We start from the raw sequence: 15,492 nt of genomic DNA, 5'->3' as shown, positions 1-15,492 counted from the left end.
AAAGGAGAAAGTTTGAGGTCATTCTTGTATACCTTCTAAAATCTACATGTAAACACACATAGTGAAGTGTTATATGATTATATGTAACTCTATGGAATATTATGATGTCACTGTAGAAAAAAAAAATCCTCCAGCGTTTGCCAGAAAAAAAGATTTAAAGGACTTATCTTGTGATATACTTGGACTTTACCAAACTTCATCTTTCTCCCACAGTTTGTTATGATAGCCATCTAATGGATTTCAACGAGGAGCCAAGAGGACTGTTTATCGACATGCAAGAAGAGGTTTTGTGAAATGTGGAAGGGGTCTTATGACAAATATGAGGCAACACAACATGACTGAACAAAGTTTGCTTGGTTATTCGTAGCATCTGTTTGTTTCCTTGTTTGCAATCTTTATTTTAGGAAATGTAAACATTAAAGAAGGCCTGACCAATTTAACATTAAAATCCACTTTGTCTTTCAAGAGATAAAACAAATAATAGCATAAATCAAATCAACTATAAATACTTAAGGACATCTCATCCAGATATTTCTGCATAGAGCCAGAAACCCCCTCTGGGTCAGGAAAAGTGGGCAATGCTTTTTGCACGCTATTTTAACAAAGCTAAGCATGTCTGCAAAATATAACTGCTGCCTTCAATAGTAGTAGGCTACTTACAAATGCTGCTCTGAGAAACATGCACATGCTCATGTTTCCTTCTTTTAAGGAGATATTACTCGGTCACGCTCATTTCTGCAAACGAAAACTGTATCGAGAGCCTGACCTCCCCAACCCCCTGCCCTAACCGTAACCCGCCCAGCCTTTAAAGACCAAAGAATAATCAATGCAGCTTCACAAAGACACACACCATCTCCTTCTGCTTCCCTAACAGATGGGAACAATGCTGCAGAAAGAGGAAGAAGCAACATTCCTGCTGTTTATCTAGTCATCTGATCTGGCCAGCGAGTCATGTGTCGAAGCCGAGTTAGAGGCTTGGCAGGACGCTTTGGGCCAACTTTGGCCAGACTCAAGTATTCTGTAATGTTTTCAGCATCTGAGCCTGCTTTTTTAACGGAGCTCACTCCATTATATGAATGGTATGTTCCTAAAATAACCATTTACATAAATTTGTCAGAAATATGTCCTAATTTTCAGACTAAAATTTAGACAATAAAATAAAAAAAGGCTATAAATCTGCTGACTTCAATAATAATTGCTAGTGTTTTGTAAAATCTCCATATCCCTCGCAGTGTATTAATAGCGATCCAGGAGAAGAAGATGGTAGAAAGTTTTGCATTTTGGAGCGAAGGTCAGCAGTTTAATTGGAAGTGCAAATTACGTTCACATGTAATCCCAAAGTGGATTGAGCCATGGGTAAAGTGAATGTGCTCATCCAGAGAGTGTGCGCATTTAGCAAAAGGCAAGGGAGGAGTCCCAACGTATATTTAGACCTGCACGTGTAGTCAAGCCTCGTCTTTCATTACAAACGCCTTGTTTTTGCTCCTCAAAGTCTTTTTCAGTCACACCAGGCTCCTTCAGCAGTTGGTGATTCAGCTAAACGGCCAGGGTTTTTTGTGAGAAAAAGAGTAAATATTAATTTGGTGACTGTGGCTCCCCATCTGTTGATTTATCTGTGAGCATTCCCTCCTCTGCTTTTATTTTGTATTTCTCTTTCTCCCCTTTTTTCCCCCGAGTATGCTGAAGGCTGAGAGTCTGCAAAGACTATCATGTCATTGTATTCCCCCCTGCAGGCACAAGCTTTTATCATTGATCTCTGGCTCAGTCTCTGAGTTGCAAACAGTGATGCTGCATATCTTCTAATCTACAACATCTGAACTACTCAGGGTTGAAGCTAGATTTGATGCAGAGGCTGCTAAGTGGAGCTGAATTGAGTGGGTTATCGGTGCAAAAAGCAGGGGGTGAAACTGAACCTTTTAGGTGTGTCACGGGCCAGTGGAACTAAGCATCCATGATTACACAGCGTCTGTATCTTAGATACTTGTCAGTTTGAGTTCACAAGCCAAATGACCCATAAGTTATGCCTGATATTTCATAGCATGGGAAAAGAAAAATGTATTCCTGTTGCAGCAGTTTTAATAGCCATGTTGAACACAATAAATTTTGTATTGTATAACAAACTAGAAAATGAGACTATAATAGTTCAGTATTATTGAAATTATAATTCGATAACTGTATGTAATTTCCAAATAATACTTATCTATGGGTTTTTGACAGGCTTTCAAAACAAGCTGCATAATAAGACACATTTTCTTTATCCAACTGTTTGCTGCCTGCTAGTCCCCCTAAGTGACGCTCACCATCGCATTTTCTGCCAATGTCAAGGTCTGGAAATGTATCTGCAGGCAGGACAGAGTTCCAGGGTGTTGAATCTATGCAAATATTTGCAGTACAAGATTAGGAGTGTTGACTCTGTTGCGAGTCCAGACATCACTAATGCAACACTGCAGCTGCTTCAGATAGCACTGGCATCCTAACCATTCAGGAGGTCCTGAACATGTCTGGTTTAATATGAAAGCCTGACCTTCATTCCATTAATCTGATTGGGCTTTTCCTTGCAGAGGACAATCATTTTCAGTGGATTTAAATGTATAAAAGGAAAAACGTGTAGGAGTGTTTTTTGTTGTTGTTGTTTGTTCTTATAGATTTGTTTTTTGTCTCTAACAGAAAAATTAGGATTTAATTGGTCCCCCCTTAAGCTTTACTTGGTTTTTGTTATTGTCAGAAAAGTGAACACAATTATATACTGTTGGTAGAAAAAAAAAATCCTCCAGCGTTTGCCAGAAAAAAAGATTTAGAGGACTTATCTTGTGATATACTTGGACTTTTTGTTATTGTCAGAAAAGTGAACACAATTATATACTGTTGGTTTGTCTGTTTGCAGACTAAGGTGGAGGGAGTTTAGATAAACTGAAAGTTTTGGAAAAACAATTCTTGTCAGAGACAATCCAGGAAAAAGAAATTAGTTCTTTAAACTATTGATTTCTCCTCTTTCATTAGAAGAAAGAAAATATTTAAATGGTGAAAAGTTAAATTCATTTTTTTGTTTTAAAACAACCAGTCATTCATTACATCACATCCATCCTCCAATCAATTTAAACTCATGCAAACTTGATGTTACACTGCTTGAATTCAATTTAAACAAATTATTTTTGTTTGATCTTATTCTTGAATATTGTTAGTGGACAAAGATGTTTTTGTTTTAATACGGTATAGCTAAGATGCAATTTTAAGATTCGTAATATAGTTTATCATTGTTATTGAAATATACCCCCATACAGCTAAAGTAGCTCCTAAAAAGTCTGACTGCTTAAAGTCTGCTAATGTTTGTCCTTCTTGGGACTTGTCTTCATTTTATAGTGCATTACTGGTCTAGAGTACACTTTAATACCAGCTGTTAGAGGGAAAATGATTCTAGGTACATGCATGTGAAATTGATTGCATCCCCAGTATAAAGCAGAGCTGCATTAAACATTGGAGGCTATACAGTGGGTTGAAATATCCACTGCGTCTTCAGCTACATGTCTAAGATCAAGCATTAAACAGAAAACCTAAAACTGGGAGTTTGTAATAGCGAAGTACATACATGTAAGTAAAAATGGCTTTGTTTTATCCAACTACCCCTGTGGCCACTTTCACCTTCCATAAATACATTTGTAACACTGTTTGCTAAAAAGGGAAATGTCTGTTTGATTCATCTGCCAGCCAATACATTGATCCACCTCCAGAGAAAAGTTGTTTTTTTAAAGAATTCTCTTATGCACCAATTCCCCGTATTCATTGCCTCTTTATAGCAACAGTTCACTTCCTTTTTGAACCCAATCCAATTTCCCCCCCACTTTGAATAAAATAAACACAAGGCATGCAGCAATTAATCAGAAATAGCACTCATGCTACACACCATTAATGTAGATTACATCATTAATTCCAAACACATTATAGAGAGCATCTCAACTTCAGCGCGCCAAGCTTGGCACGGGGGAGCATACAGATGCATACAGCAGTAACAGCACTCATGCAACCTACTAATCAGTGAGTAATGTCTGGCAGTGGATCAGCAAATGCTGCACCTCTCACTCACATGAATGAGACTGTGAAAAATCAGCTTTGTTGCTTTTCTCATTCTGTGGAAATGTAATGAACTGTCTGTTGTCTGCAATGCTGAAGAGCAAAAACCATGAGAAGTACTTAATAGGGCCCCCCATTTTTCATCTTTAAACGTGTTCTGTCGGGCAATTTCAGCGATAGTATATGAAGCAGGTTGTCTACATGTGCCAAGGAAGTTTTCTACTCTACAGCAAGGATTTGTTAAGACCAAACTGCATGAATAACTTCACTGAATCCAGATAAGATTTAATCAATTGGTAGGCCTTCAATTTTTGGGAGGTCACTGTATGCTGGTGAGTGGATTTAGGGGGAAAATATATATTAGCATACCTGAAGGTGTATGTTTGCGATTGCAGCTAGGATGTAAATCTAGCATCTTGACACCAGCCAAACCGCCAACACCAAACAAAGAGAGCAGAAACTGGACATATGTAAATGTATATTAATGAGGTTTTAAACAATAAAGACTTATGTGAAAATGTAACTCTGGGAATATTCATAAGATTATAATAGAGTTCATAGGTTTGATATTTATATACAGGGGGAAAATAACCATCTGATCATTTCTAGTAACTACGACTGAAACAATCGGATTAATCGTGATTAATCAACTGTTGAAATAATTGTCAACTAATTTATTAATCGATTAATTGTTAACTAGAGGGAGTCTAAAACATGCCTTCAGCTGACAGAACAACCCACTTAGAGCAGCAGTTATACCACAATTATAAAAAAATATATAAACATTTTGTATTTAAATAAAAAAATGTATATTTTTGTTTCTCAATATGCTCTTTCCAGAACATCTTAAGTCGAAACATTTTGTTTCACCTGGTTCAATTCTGTGAAAAAGTCTTCTTCAAGGAACCTTTTGCTGTCCGATTATTAATCGATTAATAAAAAAAAAAAACTGACTATTAGATTAGATTAATCGGTTATTAGATTAATCGGTTTGCACTAATACAAGAACTCACCAGTTCAGCATCAATAATCTTCAGCGGAAGAGGTTCATGTCTCAGCCTGTAAGAGAAAAAAGAAATGGACTCAGTTTGTGGACTTATCTGGAAATGGCTCAAAACCACACCAGGCAATGGTAGATGGATGAGATCCTAGTGTTATTCCTAGCCAAAGAAAACACAAAGGGCAGACACAACAGACTTTGTGTGCTGTAATTCAACATGTTTTTAACATACTACTCCAACAGTGAGTAGTGGAAGTCAGTTGGTGTTCCAGGCTGCTCGTCTGCCGGCCTTTTAGTCCATCTGGCAGTCAGAGCTTCCACATTCACAGATCATTTGGTGAGGTTTTGAAACATCCATAAGGACAACTGGCAAATTTCTCAAGCTTCTGATAAGAAAAAAAACGAAACTGGGGATGATTTATACTGGATTTCTGCCACTGAACAATATTCTTCCTAAAATTTCACACTTACTATGGAGTGGAACCGATATTCATAGAGACACAATGACACTTTAATGCAACAGACTGAATCCCTGTCATAATTATGAAAACTCCCTCATGGAAAAAAAACTGTATACTTTCTTTCACATGCCCACCTTATAAGAATAATCCATAAATTCTCAATAGATTTAAGGTCAAACTATTCCAGAAGCAAACTCTGCCTATTCTTAACCAGTTTTCGATGTCTGTTGAGAGACATTATCCTGTTGGAACGTCCAATTCTGTCCATGTTTTAGCCACACAGCTGATTTAAGCAGAGGAAGTCTTTATTTTTCCTTCCAGTGTAGGCAATGCAACTGTACCACTGGTAGCAAAACAGACTTCATCATGTTGCTCCACCATAATGCCCGATTGCTGTTACAGTTATCCTAAATGTAAAAGACTTACATACCTTCAGCCCTATTTTCTGTCTCTGTTTCCAAATTGTTTAATCTTTGTTTTTTTTCTTTAGAAGATATAAGTCTAGTCCATATGGGTGGCTAAAAAATTCAGCAATTTTAAGTTTCCTCCAGCTCAGCACGCTCTCCTGTTCAGGTCCGTCTCAGATTTGAGTCACTTTAAACAGAGACTCTGGTGTTGGAGATTTATTTCTACCCCAATGGATGACTTAATCTTTGATCCAATGGTTCCAAACCTTCATTAACAATTATCTTTTATGGCCAAATCTAATAAGACAATGTTGTGTATGACGAAACACTTCTCAGCATAACTACATTTAAATCAAAATTATTTGTATAGGAATTATTATACATAATCGTTCATTCTAACCCAATCATATAAATGCAAATAAAGAAAACAAGATGAGATCAAACTTAATATACTGAAGGATAAATTAAAATAAAAAACAATGCAAATCGTCAAAGGTTTTGACTCAGCCTTTCAGCTCATAAAAGAAGCAGTTAGACATAAAACCAAGGGGAGGAAATGAGCAATAGAGCAAAGTACTGTAAAGTAAACCACCATGAAGTGGAATTCAATTTCAGAGCTACCAGTAAAAAAAGAAAAACCCTTTCCAAACAGATCAATAAAATGTTGGCAAGCTTACCATAGTATAACCACAGAGAACATGATTTCTTATCTTTTATGGAGCATATTCTCTGAGCCCATTTTAAAACAAGATCTTTCAAATATTTTATTCAAAATGCAACAAAACCATTTACTTTAGAAAAGACTAAATTTGAAATGTTTCATTTCTTTCTTGTTTTTTATTTGTCGTCTTACTTTCAATAAGTAAATCGCAACTCTAGGTTATACTGTATGGCTTACAGCGAGCCAGACAATAAGCAACAAAAATATGATTGGCTCAGTAGAGATGGAAACAACCAAACTGCAATAATTGTTCAATCTCTACTGCTGTAAATTAGGTTAAAATGCATCCCAGCCTACTTGTTGCAATCCAATTTGATATATCTCTACCCTGATGTGCAGGGGTTATTGCTTTCTGTTTAGTGTACAGCTGCAAGACGTATATCTGTAATCCTGTTAGAAGGAAACTGACAAGAAGAAGAAACGGTCACGGCATTAAAATTGACCGAAAGGTGTCTGCTGAAAGATTGTGTTGCTAATAAAGAATATTATAAAGCATGCAACAGGAAATGAAATATGAAGAGGCACTGAAAAGAGGTTTAGCCAGAATTGGTCAATTTTATAGCTTGATCTGCCTTGAAGCTAACAAAGAGGAAGCTGTTACATGAAGAAGATTTAAAGTTTAGCTATAAGTGAGATATTAAAAAAGTAATTCAGAGGAACGAGAGATTTAATAATATATATATGAGGAAAGTATCTTCCCCATGTCAAACCAGTCTAAATAATTTGTGCAAGGAATGGTGGAGAGAGAGCAAGACTTTATTCAGATAACAGGAAGGCAAAATGGAGAAGTAAAATGTTGCTGTTTCATTATTTCTGAGTTTAAATCCTCTATCTGTCTGGAAATGCTAAATTAAGAGTTTTGCAAATGCCACAATTAAAGTAAAACTACATATATCTGGAGAACACACACAGATATATATTTTAAAGTCAGATGCTCTAAGAATAATACTTGCTTATTTTTACAATAGGCGATTTTTTTTTCTTAACTACAAGCATTCCATTTCAGAGTTTCAGTATTTTAATCTCTTTGAAAACCTGCTTGCCGAGAGTCCATTGTTGCAGGATTTTACTGTAACTTTTGCGAGTCTGTTTGCATGTCTGCATTTGTGGGACCAAAATTGGGTTGCTCTACAATTTGAAAATTGCATTTTTTTTTAACTGCGATTATATTGCAGCTGCAGTTAATTAATTGCCCAGCCTTAATTGATTAGATTATAATCAATCAGCCCTCACAACACCAAGTCTAGAACCCATACAAAGACACACACGTTATATATATATATGATATAAACATATATGTTTGATATATATACATATATATATCTATCTATCTATATATATATATATATATATATATATATATATATATATATATATATATATATATATATATATATATATATAGATATAGATATATCAATGCAATGCCCTCTGCACAATTAATGAAAACAATAAAACATGAACGCCCTCAGCGAGCTTTTAAGCTTCTTAGTCCACCTTTATTTATCAAAATGCCTCTCAGTCTGGCTTTAAGCCACAGGCAAGGGATTGGTATTGTGTGTGAGAGCGTAATGTTTGCCTCTGTAATCACCAGTGAAACGTTCATGTGGCAAAGTCAATATCTCCGAGAACAATTTGTTTTTCCTTCACATAATCATGCCAGACTAGCACAGGTAGAGGAAGATGCACAGGGTTTTTGTAGGACGGCAAATGGGAGGCCGTTTTCAATTTTACAATAACGGCTGCTGACACGCTCTGCGCTACTTGATTAAAAGCTTGTTTCCGAAAACGACATTTACGACACTCTGTAACGCACCTGTGAGCTGCAGTTTACGAGCAGAGAATCTGGTTCCTCTGCAAATATGGCTTATGTCTCATAATATATAGATGGACACAGCAAATTGGACAGAACATGTGGAGTATTGCTTGAGCTGCCCTCGGAGCTCATTTATTAGTTAATTTTAGGAGCTGCCAAGCCAAGTCAAAGTGACACAGTATGCTCTATTTGCAGAGCAAATAGACAAATGGAGTTACCAGATACTCATTCCTGGACAAACAGGACTGTACTTTAAGCATAAAGCTAGTTGTCCAAAGTAGAATCCTGTTTATTGACTCTTTGTAAATAAAACAGTGGTAAATGTCGCCCTGGCATCATTACACACCAGGTAAGTACATCTTACTTTAACTAAAAATGTTACAGATATTTCAAACAATGAGCTTAAACCTAGGTTAGGCCATTAAAGATGATCCATTATCATTTAATTAAAGCTAGAGGAGTAGAGGCATGTGGTATGATGCTTAAATGGAAATAATACTATAGGACTAAAACTGTTACGATCAATGAATTGACAAAACAAATAAATCAGCAGTATATTTGCATTTTTCTGTGTTTATTTTCTTTGTTTATTTAAAAGCTAGATCAGAATCAGGCAGTCAGATCTCAACAAAATTGCTATCGGCCAGGAAAAGGCAGATCTCTATCCACCTCCATCACTAATAAAATCTTTTTCTTTTTTTTTTTTTAGCCAGACTGTGTCCAAATGTTTGAATTTTACATAAGTATGAAAAATGCAACTTCATAACAACTGGGAAACAGCATAACTCTTGGAAACTCTTGCAATCCAACCAGCCTTTTGCAAAGTGAATATTACACATGCATTTTTTTTTTTTGCAATGACAGTAGATGTTAATATTTTGAGTAGCATAAGTAAATATTTTTTAAACTGCCTCTCCATCACCTATTCCTGTGAAATGACTGTTAAGTGGGAAAAGAAGAAAAACAAAGGCTCTATAATTTTCACCGGCTTAAAGAAAAGAAAAGGCTTGTTACAGCCCTGGTCCAACTCCATATATAAAATTAATCTAACTATAACAGTATTATAATATATGCTTAGGAATTATAAATAATTTTCAGTTACATTTTTTGTGCATATATGTTTTATGTTGTTTTTCTTCCTCAAAGCATCCCTAAAATGAGATTGAATTTGAATGAATAATGAATTTATTGACATTTTATAAGGAGACTGATCTGGATCCTCTCTCTTTTAGGAAACATTTAAGCTGTTGGTCCTCAGCTTTAACATTTCACAGCAGTCTATAAACATACAATAACATATATTTAAAATAAAACGAACTTCATCTTTCCAGTTGCAGGAGAACAGCATGCATTCGGGGATGGATGCACAGCAGCTGCAGTCATTAAGCAGCCCTGGGACATCTTATGCAGGTGGTAATATTATCATTTAATCAAACTTCTGGCAGCAAACATCGAGAGGAAGCAAACCGTGACATCTATATGCTTGTAAATGGGAAAAGTGAGGCAGCTGTGTGTCGGTTAGTTGCCCCTGCCTGAGTGCACTGTGCTGTCCCGCTACAGCTAGCCTCTCTGGCTAGCCTCCCAGGCGCTGGAAACATCAATAAACCCCTGCCTTTCATTTCAATGTCAAGCCTCCGTCGTATTTACCCGACAGAGGAGCCAATTTCGACGATAGTAACTTCCCTATATTCGACACCTCCGCGCTAAATGTCCGTGTTGAAAGCGCCCGGCTAGCTGAGCGATGCTACAGTCTCCAGCGGTTAGTGTCACAGGAGTTAGGCAGGCGGAGGATGAGTGCCTCTGGATGAGGAGAGCTGGAGTGATGGACATCAACCGTCACGCATTTAAACTCAACACTCGACACAATAACTCCAAAATGTTGTAATAACAGCCATAAATGGATGATAGACAAGCTTTTTTTTTTTTTTTTCTTACGTGATTTGGGAGGCAGAGAGCGGTTTTAATCCGTCGGAGATAATGTTTGGCGGAGTCCTGCTGGGGATTTCTTTCTTTCTTTCTCTCCCCCTCCAGCTGCTGCTCTATCCCAGCAGTCTCTCCAGCCTGCCGGAGCGTCCCGGTGTTCTTGTAACACTCGCCCTCCAGTGGAGAACACTTTGATTAGGGGAGCCTCCTCTGATAGGCAGCGCGCTGCCCTCCCCTGCACCCACCGCAGACACCCAAAGACTGAATGAGAGTGCCTCTGTTTGATAGAAGAGTGAGTCATCCAGCAGAACCATACCCAGCTCCTCCTCCTGTTTCTAACAGCATGACTACTGTAGCCTCCATGCACTGATAAAACACAAACAGTGCCTCCCTTTATAAAGTCAGTAACAGGCTGCTTCATGAAGCCCCTCTAGATCACTAGAAATCCATTAACTTTTCAGCTTTATCATCTTTTTTAATATATTTTACTAATGTAAAACCTTGTTCCTTTGCTTTTTCAGAGTGAAACTCAAGTAACAAAGTACAAATACTTCATTACTTTTTAGGTATCTATATTTTACTCCAGAGGCCTTCAAAGTTTTCCAGGTCAAGGACCCCCAAACTGACGGCCTACTTATATATATTGTATGAAATTGTGTTATATCAAACTGGTCCTATAGTCGCTGTATTACATATGGAGTCATGTAACAAAAGTAATTTCACCCTGGGATTATTAAAGTATTTCTGATTCCTGGTTGATGGGACAGGTGTTGTGAATGAAACGGTGCCCAGCTTGAAAGAGCTCCTGTGTGTCGCTGAATGTGTGCATTGAAGACTGAACACCCTACAGTGTGTTGAAGTCATGTTAATGTGAAATTAAAGACATTTCAATTACTGAAAAAAAAAAAAAAATTGCAGGGGGGAATATGAAAAAAAAAAAGTCGAATCAACAAAAATTTTCGTGACCCCCATGCAGTACCTCTGTGGACTCCCTAGGGGTCACGGACCCCCTTTTGAAGACCTCCGCTTTACTTCGGACTTCTACTCATTACATTTTCACACAAGTATGTGTACTTTCTATTCCTTACATTTTTAAAACATACATTACTTGTTGCTCTAGGCTTCGGATTTATGTTTATAAATATTTATTTATAAACATAAAACCGCAATCCAATGCAGATTATTGGTGCCATCCACATCTAGTGAAAACTATTGTAATTGGATCTAGTGAAAACTATTGTAATTGGATGAGTCATATAACCCAAACACTCATTGGTTAGCTAAAGGAAATCATCAGAAGCAAGCAGGTGTTCTTCAACCTACAAACGTGCCATGCTACAATGTTGGATTCAGAAAAAGATGTTGAAATGTCTGAAAGGTTGGACACAGGTGAGAGCATATCAGGAGATGAAGACCACCAAGTCCTCCCTCATCCTTGGCCCTATCTCAAAGAGTTTTTCAAAATAGTCGAAACATTGGGCTTTTAGTTCATATAGTGGCATCTGGCTGTTTTTTTTAAAGGTTACTTCACTTTTATACTTTAAGTAGTTTTTGGAGAACATACTTTTTCACTTTTACTTGAGTAAAGAGGTCAAGTTGATACTTTAACTTTTACCAGAGTGTTTTTAAACTGCAGTATCTATACTTCTACTTAAGTAACAAATGTGTGTGCTTTTGACACCACTGAACAAAACTATATTCCTTTAAGAAAAAAAATACAAAAGCTTTAAAATCATTTTTCCCCCAATCAAAGACATTATCCATAGAATATTCTAATTTTCTTCCACAAGATTAGGTGAAAGGGGTATGATAGGAAACCCTCCATCTTACTCTGTGTGGTAATAAAGTAAGCCTAACTAGAAAGTATGTATACATTTGCAGAAGTTTTGATGTTGGAGATTTAGAGTAAAAATACTGCAGCAATTACCAAGCATGATGGTGGTAGCTTCCTAATTAGGGGCTTTTTGTTTTGCAACCAGTAGTACAGTACAGTACTGGCACAATGACTTAGACAACTTTTATTGTCATTTTGTATACACAAAGTGTAAACAAAACAGAATTTCAATATGTACAGCTCTCATGACATTTCCATCTCTTAAAGAGCAGCAGTGATCAAATGTAAACAGTGTGGGAGAAAATTAAATGCATGTGGTGCAATTTTTCAGTGTTTTGATTTGGTGAAATAAGTTTGATGCAGAGTCTGTGACACTGCGTAGAGCTGATGAATTCATGAATTAGGACAATATAAAAATTACTCAACATAACCTTAAATCCTTAACTCTACCACTGGTTTAATGATCCCAAACATATAAATCACAACTAGTCTGGAATGGATACAGTTTGTCAAGACTAAACTTTATTAAAACCTCAGCCCAGTTCCAAACTTAATGGCAATGGTAAAAAGAAAGGTCATTATCGGAAAACACATTAATTAAAACAAACTCAATGTATTAGGAAGAAGGGTTCACTATCTAGACAGAGACATGTGCAGAGCTTGTTGATGACAATGCAAGTCTGTTGTTTCTCTGCTACTTGCTCATCCAAATTTCACATCTTTGGATGATTGTTTGAATATTATATGTGTATATTCTTTTATCAACTGCTAAGTACCTTTATCCTGCTTTTTCGTCTATGGACCATGTCACCTAGTGTCCCAAGCCTTTTCCTTATAAATGTGTAGAATTTACAGTGCTTGGGGCTGTACAAAATATATATATATATATATATATATATATATATATATATATATAGACTTCTATATCCATAGTCTTGTTTTTAACATGTATTCCTATCTGATGTTGCTATCTGTCCGCCATAAAACAGAGCTTTTTAAAAAGTAATTATCAGTTGCAAGTTATGAAAGTCAGGCACAGAATGGGTGTACGCATCCCTGCTGGTTGTAGCATAGTACCAAAAGAGTGGGTAGTAACTAGTTATGTTTACTCAGCTCATTAGGTAAAAGAAAAAGAAAAAAAAAATGCTTTTATAAGTAGTTTTAGTGTATTATTTTCTTTCTTTTACTTGAGTAATGTGAAATATCAATTCTCTTACTGGAGTAAAATTTCCAGCTACTCTGTCCTCTGTAACTTGAGCTGTTTGGAGATCAGGTGACTATACGGTAAACAGTGGAAGTCCTTCAACCTGAACAAATATATAAGGATTTTTTTTTACATATTTAATGTTGAAAAAAGAACAGATTTGAAAAAAGGGTTTCTTCCACATGAATTTGTAAATTTTTTTGTATTTTTGGTTTATATCCATCTTTAAAATATAAGAATTCACACCATAACCTCTGTCTAATTGCATATTTTCTAAGTATTAAATCAGACATTAAGATCCAAATATTAGTACTTGACAAACCATTTTACTAAATATATATTTACTGTTACTTGAGTAATTTCCTGGACGTACACTTTTTACTATTACTTGAATCCATAGAGTAGAAGAAACCTTTGCAAAGAATCCCTTTTTACAGAAAAAGTTTTCACACTCTGCCCAAGGTTATAAAAATTAACATCGGTTTTTCTTTTTTTGATTTTCAGAAACCCCTACGAATCAGCTAAATATGTACTTAAATGTTAAACTTAGAAAAGTATTTTCTACATTTACCATTTAAAGCCAAAGACACAATTTTTTCAATTGCTCTATAATCAATGTGTTTCTAAATAGGCAACCAAAAAAAATGTATATATTGATTAGTAGTTATAACAGTTTTAGGGAAAACAGTAAAAAAAACTAAAGGAAAATGTTACTCCATCTCTTCCGGGGGGGCTATTTTAGGCTTTATATAATTCAAAAGTCTTGTATAGTAAGAGATAATGTTAGAATTACAGTTGGAAATGCATCCAATGCAGATTAAGATTAGGGGTTTGTGTTGGCATTCTTAGCTTTAGGATTAAGTTTAGATTAAATTCACATTGAGGCAGTATAGGCAAATTCTGCACTCAGGGACCAAAGACTTAAAGTACACCACTCACATGTCTGTATCTTCCTCTGTGTGTGTGTGTGTGTGTTTGCTTAGTGTACCTGCCCATTAGCACTCTGCAGACCTCTCCTCTTCTGCTGCGCCTCATTAAAGTCCAGTTAAAGGACACCTCCTCCTCTTCATCCCAGCAACAGATGGACAGACGCAGGGCAATAATATTCCATGGAGTTCCATGAAGGGGCGTCACTGTTTATGTAATTCAGTGAATCTTATTAAAAAGTCGCTCTCCTTCCTTCCTGAACTCAGGGTTAATTAGCTCACTTCCTAGTTGCTGCTGCGCAGAGGCCTCTGAGTGGTCACAGCGGTTGCTAGGGGTGACTGGGCTCGCCCTTGGCTCCTGATGCCTGTTGGGATTGGACTGAGGAGCTGCGACTGAGAAGGAGACAGTGTTTATGAGGTCTGAAAAACAGCAAACAGCATGCAGTTATAGACACAGTTTGATTTGCCCGCTCGCAAGGACAAGGACATGAGCTGCAGGTATAGACAGACCTATTAGGAGACTCCTCACACCAAGAGTTAGAGGCTTTGCTGGTTTCTGTTTGGTTTGGAGCAAAATGTGTTTTTTTCTATATTAGTATATGTGTAAAGATTACAGCTTGAATAAATAAATGTGTTGAAAGTATCCCCAGAAACAAAAATGGGTATTTTCTGCACTGCTTCTCTGTGGAGTTAAATTCTCCCTTGGTTGTTTGAAAGATAGGTTATTGATGCCTTGGAGTTAATAGAAAAGTAGGCTGTGAAGGCTGCCTCTTGCTCCCAACTGCCCTTGAATGTGACACTTATATATCATAGAAATAGCCATGCTACATAGAGTCCATTTGCCTCAGATGAGAGCTGCCAAACTCCATAACTGGGTTGCTGACTGTCTCATGAGTGATAAGCTTTTTGAAATGTGGCCCAACAAGTTTTTTTTTATTTCCAACACATACTTTTAATGTGTTGAAGATGTGTTTCAAACATAGATAACTCATCTTTGTTGCAGCAGAAAGACAGAGTTAATATTTAATGCCTGAAAATATTTTAAAGGGATAGTTATGATTCTTTTCGAGATGAGGTTTTATAAGGTCGGAAGCAATTAATACCTTCTCTGCACATAATTATTGGCACCTTG

The 15,492-nt window shown here is 36.6% G+C and overlaps 1 protein-coding gene across 4 annotated transcripts in view; it reads right to left on the bottom strand.

Annotated features, from left to right (window-relative positions):
* Positions 1 to 10,695, bottom strand: part of LOC119784187 (1-phosphatidylinositol 4,5-bisphosphate phosphodiesterase beta-4-like) — a 90,676-nt gene extending 79,981 nt beyond the window's left edge. For 2 of the 4 annotated variants that reach the window (XM_038286133.1, XM_038286135.1), the window contains exons 1-2: positions 10,409 to 10,695; positions 5,082 to 5,127 (exon numbers count right to left, since the gene is read on the bottom strand). The gene's annotated coding sequence lies outside the window, so the exon portion shown is untranslated. The remainder of the gene's footprint in view (positions 1 to 5,081; positions 5,128 to 10,408) is intronic. The other 2 variants (XM_038286134.1, XM_038286136.1) reach the window with 1 other exon arrangement.
* Positions 10,696 to 15,492: the final 4,797 nt, after the last annotated feature.

This window comes from Cyprinodon tularosa, unplaced genomic scaffold (assembly GCF_016077235.1).
Source record: "Cyprinodon tularosa strain WSP-4 unplaced genomic scaffold, ASM1607723v1 ctg22, whole genome shotgun sequence".
NCBI classification, from domain to species: domain Eukaryota; kingdom Metazoa; phylum Chordata; class Actinopteri; order Cyprinodontiformes; family Cyprinodontidae; genus Cyprinodon; species Cyprinodon tularosa.
The sequence above is the reverse complement of the archived record's forward strand: the minus strand, read 5'-3'. Positions and strand labels throughout refer to the sequence as shown.